Source organism: Crotalus tigris, unplaced genomic scaffold (assembly GCF_016545835.1).
Source record: "Crotalus tigris isolate CLP2741 ecotype Arizona unplaced genomic scaffold, ASM1654583v1 scf7180000024349.2157984, whole genome shotgun sequence".
Lineage (NCBI taxonomy): Eukaryota > Metazoa > Chordata > Lepidosauria > Squamata > Viperidae > Crotalus > Crotalus tigris.
Window position 1 is genome coordinate 243263 of NW_024100518.1, and position 21183 is coordinate 264445.

The 21183-nt window shown below is 40.3% G+C and overlaps 1 protein-coding gene and 2 long non-coding RNA genes across 9 annotated transcripts in view; 2 read left to right on the forward strand and 1 right to left on the reverse strand.

Moving 5' to 3' along the window:
* Positions 1-21183, reverse strand: part of SMYD3 (SET and MYND domain containing 3) — a 326831-nt gene that overhangs the window by 22473 nt on the left and 283175 nt on the right. The window lies entirely within an intron of this gene.
* LOC120300693 overlaps positions 1-21183 on the forward strand; it is a 43535-nt gene that overhangs the window by 18152 nt on the left and 4200 nt on the right. The gene's annotated exons all lie outside the window — the stretch shown is intronic.
* LOC120300692 lies at positions 14421-17838 on the forward strand. Of its 2 annotated transcripts, XR_005554715.1 has the most exons (4): positions 14421-14478; positions 15091-15224; positions 15782-15940; positions 16951-17838. It is a non-coding gene; the product is annotated as an uncharacterized LOC120300692 (long non-coding RNA). The 2 variants fall into 2 exon arrangements; XR_005554714.1 differs by lacking the exon at positions 14421-14478 and having other exon boundaries at positions 14904-15224.

The window sequence follows — 21183 nt, forward strand, 5'->3', positions numbered from 1 at the left end:
CAAGAATATACAGTATTTGCAGCATTGACATCCGGCCCCCCTTACAAGAAGGACAGATCCTGTAAGGAAACAAAAGCATATGTTAAGGGTTATCTTTTGGTTTGCTGGGGTGTTTCACATGAAACTTTTCGATCAATCTGTCAGCGTTCACTTCACTAGATTTCACCCAGGTGGCTTCAGACAATGGGTATCCCTTCCATTGTACCAAGTACTGTAATTTTCCTCTAAAGATTCTGGAGTCAAGGATACGTTTCACTTCATAGTGGGTCTGCCCTGCCACTACGAGGGGTCCAGGTGCCTTCTTTGGAGGAGGTCTCAAAGTGGAGCCCCGATAAGGCTTCAACAAACTACAATGGAAAACTGGGTGAATTTTCCCTAACAGTTTAGGGAGTTTTAGTTGTACTGTGACTGGGTTGATGACCTTTACTATGGGGAAAGGCCCCAAGAATTTTGGTCCCAATTTCTTGCTGGGCAATTTGAGGCGTAGATATTTAGTTGACAGATAGACCTTTTCCCCAACTTGGAATGTTCTTTGGGGAGCCCTCTTTTTATCAGTCTGCTTTTTATAGGTTTCAAAAGTCTTTTTTAAAGCAGTTTTTGTGTTTTTCCAAACTTCTTCCCATCCTCTCACCCATTGATCAAGTGTCTGTGAAGCGGAGGGCAACTGAGGATATTCAGGCATTGGGTTGAATTCTTTCCCTGTGGCTACTTTGAAAGGCGTGTAGCCGGTGCTGCTGTGCACGGAATTATTGTATGCCACCTCCGCAAAAGGGAGGAGATCAGTCCAGTTCGTCTGTTGGTAAGAAACGTAGCACCTAAGATATTGCTCCACCATTTTGTTAGCGGCTTCAGCGGCCCCATTGGTGGCTGGATGAAAAGCAGATGATAACCCTTGAGATGATCCAATCAATGTAAGGAAATTTCTCCAAAACTTCGCTGTGAATTGCACCCCCCCTGTCTGAGATTATTCGCTTAGGGGCACCATGCAGCCGGTAGATATGTTTCAGGAACAATTTGGCCAGGCGTTGGGCAGATGGGAGTCCTTTGCAGGCGATGAAATGAGCCTGTTTCGAGAACAGGTCTATCACAGTCCAGATGACAGTATTTCCCTTACTTTCAGGTAGGTCCACTATAAAGTCCATAGCTATTTCTTCCCAGGGTTGAGAAGGGTCTGCCACGGGTTGCAGTAACCCAGGAGTTTTCCCCGGGATTCTTTTCATTGTGGCACATACAGTACAACTTTTTACATAGTTTTCCACATCCTTTTTCAGCCCCGGCCACCAGAATTGCCGGCGGGTGAGGTGTAGGGTTTTCAAATATCCAAAGTGTCCAGCCTGCTTTACATTGTGGCTGTGGTTGAGCGCATTTAGACGGAGCGCTTCTGGCAAATATAACTTCCCCCCTTTGCATGTTAGGGACGCTTGATTATCTTTGAACCATTGGTCAGTGAGGAGCTCTCGTTTTATTTTCTTCACTCCAGGGTCATCCGGATTGGGGACCCTGCGAGGCATAAATTGAGTGACAGTTTGTGGATTGGGAATAATTGCCTCGTTAACCTGCTCTCATTCACTTTTGTACTGGGGTAACCGGGATAGCGCATCAGCTAGAAAGTTCTTTCCTCCTGGTATGTACTTTAGAGTGAAGTTGAAGCGGTTAAAGTACTGTGCCCACCGTACTTGCTTTGGTGACAATTTGCGAGGAGTTTTCAGTGCCTCTAGGTTCTTGTGATCTGTCCATACCTCAAATGGCACCTTGCTCCCTTCTAGATAGTGTCGCCAGTTCAATAGCGCCCACCTAATTGCGAAGGCCTCTTTCTCCCAGATTGCCCATCTTCGCTCGCTCTCAGTGAATTTCTTAGAGGTGTAGGCACAGGGTTGCAGGATTCCATTTTTGTTCTTTTGAAGTAACACTGCTCCAACCGCCACATCGCTGGCATCGGCTTGAATCACAAAGGGTTCCCCTGGGCAGGGGTGCTTTAGAACCGGTTCGGCTGCAAATAGTCTCTTTAAATTCTCAAAAGCTGTTTGACAGCTCATTGTCCATGCTAGTGGTTGGCCCGGTCGTGGCTTCCCTCCTCCTTTGCCTGTTTTGAGTAGTTCTGTAAGAGGAAGGGCAATCTCGGCAAAAGAAGGGATGAATTGACGATAAAAGTTGCCAAAACCCAGAAAGCTCTGGAGCTGTTTGCGAGTCCTTGGGGGCTGCCTTTTATAGCAAGAGAGCTTAACATCCAGCTTCACGGCTGTCTGGTACCACTCCTGCAGCCGATCAGGTACTTCTCGATAGATGCAAGCCTGGGAGAGGTGATCATCTAATCCCTCGATGAAGTGATGGATGAGGGACTGCTCAGGCCACCCTTCTATTCGACCTGCCATCTTGCGGAACTCTCGCACGTACTCCAGGGCAGGCCTCTCTGCTTGTTTTATTTTGTGAATTTGTCCTGCTGCTTTGAGGCCGATGGATGGGTCTTCAAATCGTTCTCTCAGTCCTAAGAGAAAGAGATGGGGATCCTCCAATTCGAGGGCTTGCTCGCTATATAGATTGTTCAGCCATTCAGATGCTTCTCCCTCCAGGTTGGCCGCAATGACGTCAACCATGGCCCCTGGTTCCGGATAGAGATAGGCCCAGCGATTTAAATGAGAACGCACTTGGTTGAGGAAAAAAATCAGCTTCTCTGGGTCCCCATCGAACGTTGCATTGAAGGGTGGTGCGAACACAGGCTGCTGTGGCCCCCACTGGGGCTGGTTCCATGGCTGCTGGGCCCTCTGCTGCTGGCCAGCGGGGTTGGATGGTACCCCCTGCTGCTGTAGGCCTCCCAATGGTGGCTGCGCAAGTGCGGGTTGTGGTGGTCTTCTCTGTTGTTGGACTACAGGGGGTGGTGGTGCCCTCTGCTGCTGCTGCTGATCATTCATCTGCTGGGGAAGCCCATCTACCCATTGCTGCAGATGCCTCAGACTGGAACTCACCCTCTCTTCAGGGTTGGGGTCTCTGACCGGCAAAGGCAGGGTCTGACAGGCTTCCTGCTGGGCTCCCCATCGCTCTTGTGGCCACCCCAGTTGCTGTAGGCCCCAACCTGGCTGCAGATTTATGCCCAGGGGTTGCACGTTTGGGGGCTGTGGCCAACCTCCTTGCTGTGGCTGTTCTCCCCCCAGCTGCTGATTTCCTGGCTTCCGTACCACCCCAAGACATTGCAAGGCCTCTATTAGCTGTGATAAGTTCAGAGGACATGGATCAGCCACTTGCTGGGGAACCCAATTTCCCCTTTGCTGCAGAGGATTCGAACTGGGATTCTCTCTCTTAGGGCTGGAGCCCATGGCAGAAACATTTGTATCAGGAGGGCTGAAGGCTTCACTTTGTAGGAACTGTTTTCTGTTTCTCATTTCTAAGTTTTGAAATCCTTCCAACGACTCACCCATAACTGTGTTATCTGTCCATTCTGCTTTTGAAGTCTTCGCTCTCAGCTGGGAAATCTGCCAAATTTCTCTCTCCCCCGGCTTGCTGGCTGTCGCTTTCCCCCCCGGGGGAAACTGTTGCAGCTACGGGGCTGGTTTCAGGCAATCTTTCTTTCTCCATAATGAGATCTCCCCCGAAACTTTGCCAGCTTCTCTTAGGCATAGAGGCAGCTGTTAGATATCGGAACACCGATCGTTTGAGAAGAGTGTGGGATTCTGGCATGATGTCACAGGTTCCGACTAATGAAACACTTCAAAGAACTTTCAGGCATGTTTCCTAAAATCTTTATTTTCAGAGCTACAGTTTTGCCGGTCACCATGATGGACTGGTTGATGCCAGAATCTGAACTTCCTGTCGCTGGCATCAAGCTTTCCTTGCTCAACCCCTCCCTTCTCATGCAGTCACAGGTCACATTATCCAATTAGTGAGAAGGTCAAACGTTTACTTCCTCTTTCTTTCCCGGGCTTTTTCCCCCGCCCAGTCTAAGCTAAGTATTAACCCAATAAATGCCAGACAGTTTTGCATATTGTCAAAGCAAGAATATACAGTATTTGCAGCACTGACACCTGGTAGTGGTCACCCTGGCATTGCTGTAACCACCAGGTAGCAGCAACCACTTACCCACCCTTCAGTCTGCTTGTGAGCCACCTGTTGGCTTCCCCACTGACTTGCTCGTTGGGAGCTAGCAGGAATTGCAAAGAGGTCCTTGATGAACAACTTATGATCATTGCTTAATGATGGCAATGGGGTATGCCTTGCTGTGGAATGTGGTCATATGACATTCCAGTCCCAATTATTGTTGTTAATCAAGGACTATCTGTATTTTTCCACAAATTCCTTCAGCTCAGGAACATTTCAGGTTTTTTTTAAAAAGATATAAATTGCTTGTTTCATGTCCTGGCACATTTCTATGTTTTTGCTTTTCATTTGTTACCTTGCATTTTGGGGAACGCCATCTTATTGCAAGACTTCAGTTTGTTGATGAACAAATGGACTGATATTTTTTTATAGAGTTTTGCAAAGATATAAAACATTTTTTTTAAAATACAAATATTTAAAAAATGAAGTTAGAAATTTTGGATCTGGATGCTTTTTCCAAGAAGTTATTCTCTTTTCTGTCATATACCATATAAATTATCATATATTTCATGACAATTTATGTGGTAGTTCTATGAATATGAAGTGCATAAAGCTATGACACATACAGTCATAACACTGAAAAAATATTCTTCATTTCTACATCTTTCCATCATTGTACATGAGTTTGTGCATGCTTATACTCTAATTAAATCAGTTTATAAAACAAGTTTTCATGCCTAAAATAAGAAATAGTTTTTATTATTTATTTATTAAACAAATTTATATGGCTGCCCAAATCACATGCAATGACTTTCCTGAGTTCTCCTTTGAAACTACCTATCTAAGTTGTACCATTTGCTTATTTAAATCAGTCGAAATTCTGCTCTGCTTGTACAAAATTACATTGACATGGAGCTACACTAGAGAGACATTCAGATGCAAAAACAATTGAGATGGACGTTTGACAACACATGGAGCAGACTTTCTTCCAAACACACTCTAGTAAGCTTGCAGCTCTTTCACTTTCTAATTTACAGCTGTGAGGCTACTGACCTAACAAGTTCAAAGTGGAGAGTGTGCAAACATAAAGCAGCCTATGAATGAACAAACAGGAACAGGACTCTCTGCAGAAGTCATTCTGTTCACTGAGGTATAAAGGAATGATGGGTTCACAAAGAGAGTGTTAATCTCCTGGCTATGGTAGGAACAATCAACCAGCACAAGTACATCACATCCTCCCGTTTTATTTCATTAATGCCACAGCCATCCTACATTAAAATCCAAAAATTGATGAAACTAAAGATGCTGTCTCCAGTTCATGCTATTTTAAGAATAAGCTCCACTGAACCGTGGGATTTATTAATGGTGCAATCTTACTAATGATTGACTGAATATATCAACTTTGCCCAACACAACACTTTCCCTTGCATTTTATTATAAGAATTTCTGTGCTAAACCTCACAGAAATGGACAAACCAGTCCCAGCAGCAGCAAGAATGAACAATTTCCCATTTATAATTGGAAAAATTCTAACCTCAGTTCAGCCATCTTCAAAAAGAACCAGACAATCTTTTATATGCAGCAGCCGAATCAACAGCACTAAGTTTATGATGGTGCGCAGAATATAATTCCTCTTGTTGAACATTAAATTGTAATTTCTATTAATTATTAAAGTCATACAAATTAGCTGTGTGTTTATTTCACAATAATTAAAGATGAAGCAAAAGTTGAAACTCTCACACTTGTAGTTGTTTTCACCTTTAAAAGCTGTACACAGATACATATACAGAGTAAATATTATTAATATCTTTGACACATATGGATGAGATTATTATAGCATGTTGAAATCCTTGCTTGTCTTGGAAAATTCTTACATTAGAAATTACAGCACAACAGGTTCAAAATATGGTATTAATTAGAGCTACCCGCAGCAATTGTATGATCCAAATTTAAAAGAGTTTTATTAGCTCAAAGTTAATAACCACACTCAGTTCAAGAATTTTGCATTTCATTCATCTAAGATCTAAATCAGGGATTTAGGGGCTGCTAAACTTCAGTTCCAAGCATTTCTACACAGAATGGATGCTAAAACTTGTAATTGTGTCTGATTATTTTAGTTAGGCTGTCTGTTTGGCTTGATGTTTTATCTATTTTTATGGATTTTCCAGTTTTGTATGCTGCCCAAAGTCCTTTGGAGTAAGGCAGCTAATAAACTGACTGACTGGCTGACTGACTAGTTCAGGAAAATACTGACAGTAGTAATCTCTCATTTCTGCCCTAAATAATCAGCATTATATATTCCTAAAGAGCGTTCTGGGATTATGAAGAATGGAAGCTAGCCATGACTACTCACTAAAGTACAAAAGGAGACTATAAATAAAATATAAATGAATAAATAAGATGGGAAGGTAAGATCTCCCATAATTTTTTTTCCATAAGTCTTGCTTTTGAGACTGTTGGCAGGAAACAATTTTTTTTCCAGAATGAATTTCTGACTGAAATAAATATTGCTATTACATAATGAATAAGCCGACGGTAATCATTTCAGAGAACTTTGAGGGCTAACTGAATTTGACATTTTTTTCTGATTATTTGTTTGTTGGATTCCGAAAAGATTCTGGGAAGCTTATAATATTGTACAATAAAGTACAAATATGTACTTTAAAAACATTGTTAAAAAGATAGCTGCCCAGACAAGACAGAAACAATAACATTAAACATTTATTCTGTTACATAAAATGTAAAATCCCTTTATGGATTACTGCCTTGTCGTGGCGAAGGGGCTTGCGTAACTCAATAAAGCTATAAGCTATGCCGTGCAGGGCCACCCAAGACGGACAGATTATAGCAGAGAGTTCTGACAAAATGTGATCCACTGGAGAAGGAAATGGCAAACCACTCCAGTATCTTTGCCATGAAAACCCCATGGACTGTACTAAAAGGCAAAAAGATATGACGCTGGAAGATGAGCCCCTCAGGTCGGAAGGTGTCCAACATGCTACTGGGGAAGAGCAGAGGGCTAGTACTAGTAGCGCCAGAAAGAATGAAGTGACTGGGCCAAAGCCGAAAGGACGCTCAGCTGTGGATATATCTGGTGGTGAAAGGAAAGTCCGATGCTGTAAAGATTTTTTCTCCATAGGAACCTGGAATGTAAGATCCATGAATCAAGGCAAGCTAGACGTAGTCAAAAAAGAGATGACAAGACTGAACATCGACATCTTAGGAATCAGCGAACTAAAATGGACAGGAATGGGTGAATTTAACTCAGATGACCATCAGGTATACTACTGTGGGCAAGAATCCCTCAGAAGAAATGGAGTAGCCTTCATAGTCAATAAAAGAATAGGAAAAGCAATACTGGGATACAATCCCAAAATGACAGAATGATCTCAATTCGAATCCAAGGCAAACCATTCAATATCACAATAGTCCAAATCTATGCCCCAACCACTGGTGCTGAAGAGGATGAAATTGACCGGTTCTATGAAGCCCTACAGCACCTTATAGAATTAACACCAAAAAATGATGTCCTTATCATCATGGGGGATTGGAATGCTAAGGTAGGAAGCCAAAAGATAACCGGAATAACAGGCAAGTTTGGCCTTGGAGTACAAAATGAAGCAGGGCACAGGCTAATAGAATTTTGTCAAGAGAATACAATGGTCATAACAAACACTCTTTTCCAACAACCCAAGAGACGGCTCTACACATGGACATCACCAGACGGTCAACATAGAAATCAGATTGGACTATGGCTCTGCAGCCAAAGATGGAGAAGCTGTATACAGTCAGTAAAAACAAGACCAGGAGCTGACTGTGGCTCAGATCATGAGCTTCGTTGCAAAATTTAGGCTTAAATTGAAAAAAGTAGGGAAAAGCACTAGGCCACTCAGGTATGAACTAAATCATATTCCTGATGAATATACAGTAGAGGTGACAAATAGATTTAAGGAATGGATCTGATAGACAGAGTGCCTGAAGAACTATGGAGGAAGTTCGCAACATTGTACAAGAGAGGTAGCAACTAAAACCATCCCAAAGAAAAAGAAATGCAAGAAAGCAAAATGGCTGTCTGAGGAAGCTTTGCAAATAGCTGAGGAAAGAAGGGAAGTGAAAGGCAAAGGAGAAAGAGAAAGATACACCCAATTGAATGCAGAATTCCAGAGAGTAGCTAGAAGAGATAAGAATGCCTTCTTAAATGAACAGTGCAAAGAAATAGAAGAAAACAACAGAATAGGAGGACCAGAGATCTCTTCAAGAAAATTGGAGATATGAAGGGAACGTTTCATGCAAAGATGGGCATGATAAAGGACCAAAATGGCAGAGACCTAACAGAGGCAGAAGAGATTAAGAAGAGATGGCAAAACTACACAGAAGAACTATACAAGAATAAGCTTAACATCCCAGATAACCACAATGAGATGGTCATTGACCTCGAACCAGACATCCTAGAATGTGAAGTGAAATGGGCCTTAGAAAATCTGAGCAACAACAAAGCTAGTGGAGGTGACAGTATTCCAGCTGAGCTATTCAAAATCTTAAAAGACATGCAGTAAAAGTGCTACACTCAATTTGCCAGCAAATTTGGAAAACTCAACAGTGGCCACAGGATTGGAAAAGGTCAGTTTACATTCCAATTCCAAAGAAAGGCAATGCCAAAGAATGTTCAAACTATCGCACCATTGCACTCATTTCACATGCTAGTAAAGTTATGCTTAAAATCCTACAAGCTAGACTCCAGCAGTATGTGGATCGAGAACTACCAGAAGTACAGGCAGGATTTGAAGAGGCAGAGGAACTAGAGATCAAATTGCCAACATACGCTGGATCATGGAGAAAGCTAGGGAGTTCCAGAAAAACATCTACTTCTGCTTCATTGACTATGCAAAAGCCTTTGATTGTGTGGATCACAACAAATTGTGGCAAGTTCTTAAAGAGATGGGAGTACCAGACCATCTCATTTGTCTCTTGAGAAACCTATATGCGGGTCAAGAAGCAACAGTGAGAACTGGACACGGAACCACTGATTGGTTCAAAATTGGAAAAGGAGTCCGGCAAGGCTGTATACTGTCGCCCTGCCTATTTAACTTATATGCAGAGCACATCATGAGAAAGGCAGGGCTAGATGAATCAAAAGTTGGAATTAAGATTGCCGGGAGAAATATCAACAACCTAAGATATGCAGATGATACCACTCTAATGGCAGAAAGTGAAGAGGAACTAAAGAGCCTCTTGATGCGGGTGAAGAAGGAGAGTGCAAAAGTTGGCTTGAAACTCAACATTAAGAAAACCAAAATCATGGCATCCGGTCCTCTCAATTCCTGGCACATAGATGGGGAAGAAATGGAGGTAGTGACAGATTTTATTTTTCTGGGCTCAAGATGGGGACTGCAGCCAAGAAATTAAAAGGCGCTTGCTCCTGGGGAGGAAAGCTATGGCAAATCTAGACAGCATTCTAAAAAGCAGAGACATCAGCCTGCCAACAAAAGTGCGTATAGTCCAGGCCATGGTTTTCCCAGTTGCAATGTATGGCTGTGAAAGTTGGACCATTAGAAAGGCTGAGTGCAAAAGAATTGAGGCCTTTGAACTATGGTGCTGGAGAAGACTCCTGCGAGTCCCTTGGACTGCAAGGCGTTCAAACCGGTCAGTCCTAGAAGAGATCAACCCTGATTGCTCTTTAGAAGGCCAGATCCTGAAGTTGAAACTCAAATACTTACTGGCCACCTAATGAGAAGGAAGGATTCACTGGAGAAGAGCCTAATGCTGGGAAAGATTGAGGGCAATAGAAGAAGGGGACGACAGAGAATGAGATGGCTGGATGGAGTCACTGAAGCAGTAGGTGTGAATTTAAATGGACTCCAGAAGATGGTAGAGGACAGGAAGACCTGGAGGAACGTTGTCCATGGGGTCGCGATGGGTCGGACACGACTTCGCAATTAACAACAACAACAACAACATAAAATGTTAGTTTGTCCTATTGAAACAACTGGATAGCACATAGCAGCAAAATTGTTTAGTATCACCTTTTTATTACTTTTATACTTTTCTTTTTAGTACTGCTTTTTTAACTTACATTCTTAATAAATGATTCTATTCTTTTTGAAAAAGATAGAAAAATAATGAAATATTATCCCATAAGATAATGCAAATGTTTAAAATTATTTTTGTAAAATTAGTTGCAGATATTTATTAAGAACAGTTATGAAAAGGGAAAATATATAATGAAAGCTAGTTTAGGAGAAAATCCATATTAGTTTATGCTAGCAGAAAATTAGGAGGAATCTAATAGTACCACAGCAAAACAAAACTGGTTGTCATTTACAGCTCACCGCTCAAATCACTCAGTCATAATAAGCTACAACCCATACTGGACAACAATACTGCACTTAAGATGGTAAAGATAACCACCTAACCTGAAGCAGGTTCTCACCAGCAAAGGAAATAACAAAATAAATTGTGCTAATATGAGAACCAGGCTCTGCAACAAACACAGATGCTTGCTTTTCCCTCACAGGTATACCAACAACATCATCACAAACTGCAACAATTTTACATGTAAGATTAGAAAAGCTTTCCCATACTTTTTCTGCAATGTGATATGTGGTGTCTTTAGTTAGAATGCTCCTATGGATCCTACATAGAAATAACCAATCAGATTTTTGTGTGAAAGAATCAATGGACACAAGGGTAAAGTAATCACAGACCATATTAGCGTCCCAGGATACTCTATTACAGATCTTAAAGTAGCTGTTTTGAAACAAAAGGTTATCTTAGGAAATCTCAATATACACAATAGATTTTTAACATGGTACTGGTAATAATCATCCTTTCCTTTTCTCCATGTCTCATTCTTATATCATTCTTCCTCCATGTATTTGATGAAGTGAACTATAATTCACAAAATCGTATGCCTTTTAATAAAGTATGTCAGAAAGAACGCACTAGACTCCTGATAGTGTGAGCTGATTTTCACATTCCTTTGGATAATGCTATGTATACAATAAGGAAGTCATGAAGTCTGGGACTTCCAGGTCTTACCAAGAAACAACTCACATTTGGGTTCATGATGGATGAATGTGTTACCAAGCCTAAGGGCTATGAAAGAAAGAATGGTGCTAGAATAAACATTGACTTTTAGGCACCATAGTCTTTGATATTTTTAAGGTAGCAATGTTCATAAAAATTCCCATACGGGACATATCTTTAGCCAATGTTTATATATATTGGTGTAGTTATGGATGTTACATCGGGGACCTTTGTGGCTTACCAAAAGCAAAATTAAATGTAAAGAAGACAAACAGTTCTCTTGAGAGATGCTGCTGGCTGCCTAATTTTAAACAGGAGGGAAAGCCATATCTACCGTATATTCCGGCGTATAAGACGACTGGGCGTATAAGACGACCCCCAACTTTTCCAGTTAAAATATAGAGTTTGGGCTATACTCGCCGTATAAGACTACCCCTCTTTCAACGCACACCAAATAAAAATTAAAAAACATCAGATTTGATTTCAATATGGTAATTTTAATTCAAATGCTTATGGCATAAAGGTACTTAGCAGGAAAACTGTCACTTATAAACATAAGGCTGTTTGTCATCAAACATGTAAACATAAAACAGTGCAAGTGATTAAACTTTTCCTAATTCACTCTAAAGCTGAAAGGAAGGATAAGACACTAAACCCATGGGAGCTGCCATGCTATTTGTTTTCTAAGCTGTCAACCAAACTGGAACTGATGATGATAGGAGGAAGATAACAAACAATAGAGAGAGCACGTGCCGGGCAAGTCCCTGGCGAGTCAGCAACGCCCATCATAACTGCAAGCTATTTTTATAGGTTTTGCTGGCATGATACTTTCCCTTTAAAAGCCTTTAAAATCATCCTGTTCATCATCTGATATCATAAAAATATCAATGACATCTTGTGATACATTTGCAAGGCAGTCATCGTATGGATCGAATTCCGTATCAGATGGTGTGGTCTCAGCTTCGGCTTCCTCTTCATCTTGCCACAAGTAGTCGTCCTCCATACCATCTAATGAATTTGATATGCAACACTTCTTGAAAGACTTGATTATTGTTTCTGCATCAATATCATTCCAGGCTTTTATGACAAACTTGCACAAAACATCCAATTGTGGAGCACGCATGTTTCCTCCTTGTGTGAATGACTTTTCGCCACTAACCATCCATTCATTCCACTGTTCTCGAATGCGATCTTTAAATGGCTTGTTTAGGCATACATCCAGTGGCTGTACTAACGATGTTAATCCTGCAGGAATAACTGCAACATCTGTGTTTAGTCTTGCAAGCTTTTGCTTGGTGCTGGGAGTTAAATGAGCCCTGAACATATCCCACACCAGTAGACTACGTTTTTGAATAAGTCCACCTGGTCGCCTGCTCCATACATTATCAAGCCATAGCTCTACCCCTTCTTCATCCAGCCAGCCTTTTTCATTCACATGTACAAAACAACCAACAGGGAACTTGAGTTTTGGCATTGTTTTTCTTTTAAAAATAATCATTGGTCTCAGTTTGGCACAATCAGCTGTGCATGCTAGTACCACTGTAAAACTGGACTTCTCATGTCCTGTTGTTTTAATTAAAATTGTTTTTTCACCTTTCTGATGGACAGTTTTATTTCCAACCATATCAAAATTCATTGGAGTTTCATCCATATTTCCAATACTACTTAATGCATAGCCATGTTTAATGCGCTGTTGTATTATGTATTGATGGAAACTAATTACTTTGCTATCAAGATCTGCAGGTAATTTTTGTGCAATTTTCGTCTTTTGCCTCAGTACCATATTATGCCTTTCCAAGAATCTAGTACACCAGGATGCAGTGGCCTTAAATCTGTTGCTGTGATCTGGGTTAGATTTGGCCCACTGAAGTGCAAACAAACGTATTTTATTTCGTGTCACTACATAACCGTTTTGGCGATGCTCATTCACCATGTCTGCTACATGTTTTTCAAGTTCTGGCCAATGTGGGGTGCCTCTTCTTAATGCACACTTACCCCTTGGCATACTCTTTAATGCTTTTTCATTTGCCTTCCAGTCCCGAACCATCTTTTCTGTTACTCCATATTGTCTTGCAGCAGCGCAGTTATTATGTTCCATGGCAAAGTTTACAACTTTAAGTTTGAAACTGGCTTCATATTTCCTTCTTCTTGCTGGTGGAGCCATGATAGGGTCTTGACTATTGGACATTTGTATACTGTACTGTATGTATTGGTGCTGTACTGTATGAACTGGTACAGATACTGGTGCTGTACTGTATGTACCCAGTATACAACAACCAGCCAATCACAGCAAGCGATGAACCTTAGCTGGTTGTTGTATACAAAGCCTGCTTGGATTGGGTGGATCAGCTCTCCCTGCCTGCCCAACCCTTCCTGTCATCTTATAGGCCAGGGGTAGGCAACCTTGGCTCTTTTATGACTCATGGACTTCAACTTCCAGAATTCCTGAGCCAGCTATGCTGGCTCAGGAATTCTGGGAGTTGAAGTCCATGAGTCATAAAAGAGCCAAGGTTGCCTACTCCTGTATAGGCCCTAGGGAAAAAATGGACAAGCTAATTCCATGAGGGAGGGGGAAAGGGAGCACAGTTTCTGAGTTCTCATTGGCCACCTGTAAGTCCAAATGAGTAGCTCAGGGTGTGTGCGTGCACATGTAGGCATGCGTGTGACTCCCTGGGTCCCTTCCATTGCCCTCCCCCCAGTAGCAAGCTTTGGCTTGGAGCAAACAGGCTGCACACAGGGATCTCCTCCTCTCAGTCTTCCACCCTGCGAATACTCCACAGCCTCTCCAAGCTGAGTGAGCAGAAAGCCTGCCTGTTTTTCAAAGGCTCTGCCTTGTCAATCGCACACACACCTTGATGAAAATTGCCCTGCCTGCAAAAGGACTTCTCAGCAGTTTTTTAAAGCAACACTACCAAGAATGAAATTGGAGACAGCCAGAATGTTTAGGGAAGAAGGAAAGGAAGCAGTTAATAAGCTAAGTAAGAAAGGCATTCGCCCTTCGAAAACTTGCATTTCCATAAATGTGATAAGTTGCCCCCTTTTCAGGTAATGGGGGGGGGAGTAAATGCTTTCCTTTTAATTTGTTATTAAAACTCAGTGCACTACAGTACTTATAGATGGGAGCCAGATTGACCAGCCAGGATCTGTCATAAATAACACCACAAATGCACCATGCAAGTTTATTTAGGCAGGGGGGGGAGAAACTGCTTGCATAAGCTCGGGCAAAAGGATTGTGTAGCTGTTTTCTGTCCCCACTCCATTCCTGCTTCTTAACTCCGAGAGGAATTTAGCTGACACCCCTCCCCTTCCAGACCCATAAGCTCCGCCTCCCCCAAGCTACTCTCACCGGCAGTGAGAGGTAAACGCTGAAAAGCTTGCATGAAGAAGCACTGAAAAGTGCCTCGAATGGACGCAGATGCTTAGGTTTGTTTTCATTATATAAAAAAACCACCCTACAATTCTTTTCCCCCCTTCCCCATTACATGGGCCATCCCTTTCTACTTCCTTTGAATGAATTAATCAGGGGATGGCCACTACCAATCCGCAGTTCTGGAGGGGTGGGCAAGGAATTGGGATGCAAAAGGGAGGGAAGAAGAGAGGAGACGGTTTGCAATGTAGCATTATAGAATGGGGATTAAACCTCCAGGAAATCTTACCGTCACAACAGCCAGATAATGCCTATCGTACTCTCAGAGATATCTTTAGTTGATCGGCTGGTTTTAATAATAACCCTAGGACTCTTTTTGAGTGAGAGAGAGGGGGGGGGGAAGAGAAAACTTGCTGAGTAATATTTTTCCGGCGTATAAGACGACCCCCCACTTTTGCGAAGATTTTAAGTGTTTAGAAAGTCGTCTTATACGCCGGAATATACGGTATATGCTGTAGAACATGTTACTGAATAAGATGTTTTATACAATATTGGAAAACTATCAGCTCAAAGCAGCAAATTAAGAAACCTGAGAAATGCAGAGATGTTTTTCTAGTAAATCACATGTCACTAGGTCACCTGTTAATTGCTTGAAGATGATTGTCTAGGCTGATGCAGGGGACCTATAGCCCTCCAGGTATTATTGAACAACTAACTCCCAGGATCCTACTCCATTGGTATGCTAGACGGAAAGCCAGAGGTTGTTCACAAAGAAAGACCCTTGGAAGGATGTAATCCAAAGGTTAGTAATTGCAGATGAATTGAAACATCAATTATAGCTGTCATTCTACCCTGTGGTCAGCAGAAAACTAGTATATTTACATAGTTGTAGAAAATGTTTAATTATTTACCTCTTTTTGTCTCATCCAGCCAACGTAACATTTTTCTGTACAGATAAGCAAGTTGAATTTTTTAAAAAAACACACCATTTTCTTATCCCTAGAACATTTTCTTGACAGGATTACATTTTATTACCACAATTAGATGAGGTGGGAGGAATATTCCTTTCTCTCTCTCTCTCTCTCTCTCTCTCTCTCTTCTTTTCAAAGCACAGGTTTGGTTAGAAAGGGGCCACTATTAACATTAACTCAATGACTTAAGTGTCAAAATTATATTATAGATCAGTGAGCATATGCTGGGGATTGCTTTCCGGCTTCTCCATAGGTGGAATATGCTCCAGACTGGTGCACTGTTTATTACAGCAAGTTCATTTCTTGAATATACCGACTGTTTACCACAGTTTATAATAACAAATATTGAATATTTAATGCAATATTTCTTTCACATCTTTATTTACAGTTGTTTATGTGGAATTTATATTTCACATTTCCTCCAGAGACCATGGCATTGCACACAGTATTTCTCCTACTCCATGTTATCCCCACAACAGCCCCCTAATGAAGTTAAAAAAGATTATGATGGATGCACAATTATCGTTTTTCAATAAATTCCATTCAGGTAATCTGAACCTAAAACTCTCCAGGCCTAATCCAATACTAATATAACATAATAATATATAGAGAGGTCCCTGTCCCCAAAATAGCCTGTTTGAAATCAGGCCATGGGAAAAATGGGCAACCACTCTCCACTCAAGTGCCTACCACTCGTGCTTGCTACTTGCACAAATGGAGCTGTGCACATACGTGTGCCTGCCACTCACCTTCCCCCCCCCCAATAGACTGGGCCACCAAGCTGAAAAGGTTGGGGACCACCGATATAGAGTACTAATATGCTTAATTATACTGATTTATCAGATTTATATAGCTGCTCATGTCACAAATGTGATTCTGTTTGTTAAAGCTGAAACAGTTGAGGTGTGGACCAGCAGTTCCCAATCTAGAGAGGAACTGTTATCTAAACATGGCCCACAAGACTCCAAAACAAACTGCCAAATACCTATTACCTTGGAAAGTAGCATACAATTTAAAGGCTGGGGCAGAGTGAGCAATGAACTGTCATGTTAAGGCTTCATTCTTGCTTGGAATATAGATATTGTACTAGCCAAGATGCTCCTGGGATTCTTTTGCCAGTCTAGCCACAACAGGTGAATTAAAGATTAAGTGCCTTAAGGTCTGTGATTTACTTCTAAGCCAAGGTATTAAGTCTGACACTGACAGGATGAGGAGCAACACACCATTTTAAGGCATATTCAAATGCACATAGAGGTCCCCACCTTTCTTCCAAACATTTTATTCTTTCCAATCCAAAGGGATTTTTGTAAAGAGACCCAGGATTGTCTGTCTATCTGTTGCTTCTCTGTAAATTGAAGATAACAAAACCACATTTGCTGTTTGGGGGAAGCTGGCAAAACAAAGATTGAGTTTGAAAATGGGCTGAATTAAATCCAGGGGCTTTGGAAAAGACATATTTCAAATGACGTTTCCAAAGGTGCTGTTTGAAAGGCAACTGGACTTTCTTGGTTTTGTACCTTGAAAATGTTTCGCTTCTCATCCATATTGTTTCTTCAGTTTTAGATGACCTGGATGCCTGAGAATCTCTATAGACATTGTTCCCTACTTTGTTCATATCTATCAGCTTCTAGGAGACAGGAATGCAAGAATGTCTAGGATGGTCTGTAACAACTCCCAATGCTTGTTGATGGACCCCAACCCCCAGTCCTTCAATTTCCCCACCCCCTTCTATTTCTCCACAGTGCTTTCCCTCCACTTCTTCTTTTGCCTTTCCTATGGAAGCTGTCCCTCTAAATCTCCTCAATTAAACTATTATGTCTTACCTTATTTTCTATTCTTGGTATGCTTTGATCTTGGGACTTCCTGATATATTTACTGCTTCTGTTGTCTCCTTAACTACGTACCCCCCCCTTCCCCCATGCTTTATTTCCCGCTTTTCTTGCCAGTTTGGGTTTTTCTTGAAATGATCCATTCTTTCAAACATTCTCTTCCAAAAGAAAGCAAATACTGCAGCATTTTTAAATCAGCAGATGGAATCTCTGAGCTGATCAGTACTGGGAAAGATTTCCTTTGGAGGGGTGGATTCCACACTGCAGAAGGCATTCGAACTGGATAACAATCCTTATATTACATTGTTTTATGAAAAACAAAGTTCCAGGGTTTAACAAAAATAGTATTACCTTCCAAAGAAATAAACTAAAATTAAAATAACCCAATATTACATTAAAATTAAAATGCCAATACCTGTTAAAAAGTGGCCCCAGGTTCACTCCCTCTTGAGTTAGTCCTAACCATGCTCTGTAAAAACTAGCATGGCCCCACAAGCTGATGAAAGTTATGTTTTCCTGCTATAGTTTAGCACCTCATTTGACGTAAATCTCCTTTTCACATTCTGAAATATCCAAATAATTTGATATAATATCCTGATTATAACAGAGAACAAGAGAAAGAGAACACGGTGTTCAGAAGGCAAGGAACAGGCCTATTCCACATGAAGACTTGATGAGAGATTAACAAATGAAAAGTTGTGACTAGTTTTAAAAATATTGGGAGCCAATGTTTTTTTAAAAATTTCATACAGTCATATGAGACTGTGTCCTCCAAACTCTATTTAATTACTTTGATTCATTTACCTCAACAGAGAACTCCTTCTATGTTATCCGCCCTAGGTTTTGCTCTTCAACTATGAGACTGAATCAGAATTACAATGGAAATTTGCATACTGTCAGGGATATTACCCCTTTCTTCAATGTAGATCCCTCTTGGACATGACATAACTGTATAGGAAGAATTTAAGCTAGGCATTTTTAAAAAATCTTTCATTTCCATAATCTTTTATACAGAATTAACTATTGAATTATACTGAATTAGATATGATTTACTTATTTGCTGAAGAAGATTCCTCCAATTAGTTTGAGGAAAATTTAAAACAAAATATCTGATTTGCCTGAACTCTCAATAACATTTACCAAGGTTTTTCTTCCTTTCTGTTTTCAACAAATCCTGCAACCAAAGGTTACATGAGTTTCTTTCCTTTTTATACTTTAAAATAAATCTCACTGTCTTCAATAACTTTCACTTTAATCATGCACTGTTGGTAGAGTGACATGCATCTGTGAGAAAAGATAGATGAAAGATTTCAATCCTTTTGGATAAAAAAAAAACAGTGGGTACCAAATGACCTTGGCTTTGCTTAATTCAGCTGGTCAATCTCTCTTTTTTTTCCAAATTAAAACAATAGGGGTAGTTGGTGTTTGCAAATTGACAAGGTGTGTTTCAGTTTCACCTCCAATGCACTTCCATTTTAAAATCTCATCTTTCTAAAACAGGATTTCTTAAACACTCTGCCCTGTAGAACAGATTTTTATTTCAAGAAAGGGAAAAAAATAGTTTATAAGAAAACAATTATTATAGCCTTGCTTGAGCACACAAACTAATCCTTTTCTAGAACTAGTTACTTTTGCTTTATTTCAGAACCACAATTATGTGGTCATGTTTAAGTACATACAAAGAAAGATTTAACTAATGAAAAGAGATGTATCCTAAATACTTTGATGAATCAGTCTCCTTACAGCTTCCATCTGCTCCTAAATGCTTCTCAGAAAATATACTCAAGTGTCACCCTTTTGCATATTTCCACTGCCCTATCCTAAACACACTTAGGCTGCTGACAGATTAATGCTTAGTTCACTTGAGGTATACATTCTTTGGTTCTTACACATGTTCTTATAAGGAAATGGAACTCAGTAACCACTTAATCGCAAGTTTGGGCAATGTTATTGTACAGAAACAATGCCTTAACTTCACTTTGGTATCAGATGAAGGTATCTCTGTATAAAATATAACTGTCACCAGTGCTGCCATGAGCCTCTTTTGTAAATCTGATATAAACAAGGTCTGCTGAAGATTTGTCAGTGATCCAAATAAGTAAGGAGGGAATAGACCTGGAAATTCACAAAATACAGTCTTGAGGTCTACTTTAATTCTAGTCACTTATTTTAAAAGGACCGGAACACACTAAGTATCAACATTTAAACACAGTGAGAAATTTCGGTTCTTCCTCTCACAATGAGAACACTAATAAGAAAACTAGGACACTGGGACGTGCTATTCTTATCATTTTGGGGCCATTTTTGAGAACTGACCCAGGGAAGTTGATTTCAAGAAACCAGCAATTACCAAGGAAGATAGTCATGTATTCATCATATTGTTTACATATATAATTATTTACTACATTATCACTAACAATTAACATATCACTACAAAAATATACTGAATGTATGTCAATCAGCATAACAATAGTGGACTTCCTTTCTGTAGGTCTTATGCTCTTCTGTAAATGCAACACTAAACTTTTAGGAACATAATTCATATATGACAATCATAGAAGGGAGATAATTATTGGTTTTCAACATATATCAAACAAATTGAAAGTTTTCAGCTATGCAGGTGAAGAATAACAGGGCAATACTTGTGTGCCTTTGTAGCCATTTATAGCAAGTCTTCTCTTTTTTGGTATCTGTCCAAACCTGGGAATGTTACCTAGAAGGCAGACATGCCACAGAGAGAATATGCAGACCAGTCATTCAGAATCCAGACAGGATAGAGATAAGGACAAGATTATGTTGGCAGAATATTATCTTTTTAAAGATATCACATGCTCTCCATCCTAAATCGACAATTGGGCAGCACTGCTGTGCAGTTTAAAAGCTGACTGACAAAAGCAGCGGTTTCTGGAGAAAGAGAGGTAGGCAGCCCTGGCCTTTTATAAAATGACTTAAAAATGACATGTGATTTGAAAGGCCTCAGGCCTTATACAATGAAACCCTGGAGTTAAACAGGATGCAACAGTTTTGCTCTCCATTTTAGAATTGATTTTATTGCACTGATACTTGTTTCAGATATAATGGGATATCCTGCTATCAGAAAAGCTTATTACTATTAAGAGTACAATTTATTTCTCTACCTATTGGCAGCCAGACTTTTAGACAAAGTTGGATTCTCTAAATATTCTCCCATGAGGTGCAAAAGCAAATGGGAGATGAAGTGATGAAAAGGCTTCTGCCATTTCATCAACAATGAACATTTCAAGAATTATTTCTCATAATTATGGCTTTGTTCACAAATGGGAGAAAGAACAAAGAGAACTCCAGAATTAAATTATGGGTAGCACGCCAGTTTCCATTCACAGTAGAAGTTACCATCCACTGCTGTATCATTTGTTCCAGCTGACAGCAGATGACAGAGGAGTATTTTCCTCTCCAACTATTCTATCCAAGATCTTTTAGCTGGAGATGTCAAGGACTGCAAATGGGATTTTAAGCATATTCTTAAAACTTGGCTCTATAAAAAGATCAGTGTCTTCTAGGCTAATAGCACATCCATTCTTCATTTAGCTCAGTTCAAAATCTGTTTTGCTGAATTCAAAATATGTTTTCTTATAAGAAGTATTTTTGACACATATTTTTCAATGTGTAACTTGTGAGTTCCTACACTTTTCTTCCCACTCTAGTCTGGTGCTCATTCTTGCATTTAATGACTTGGGCATTTTCTCTGCAGACTATAAATATGAAATAGATTCTGCAAATCCCAAGCAAGAACAGTATTTTCCCTTTCATTTACTGTTAGGAACTACTTCCTTTGCCTTTTTGTTTTTCTGCAACAGATTTAGTAGATGTGAAACATTTCCATGTGGCCAAAATACCACTTAATACTGTATGTTTTATTCAACCATCCACAAAAGCTCCTCAATTCCCTGTCACAATATCTAACGTTTGTTTAAATTAACAT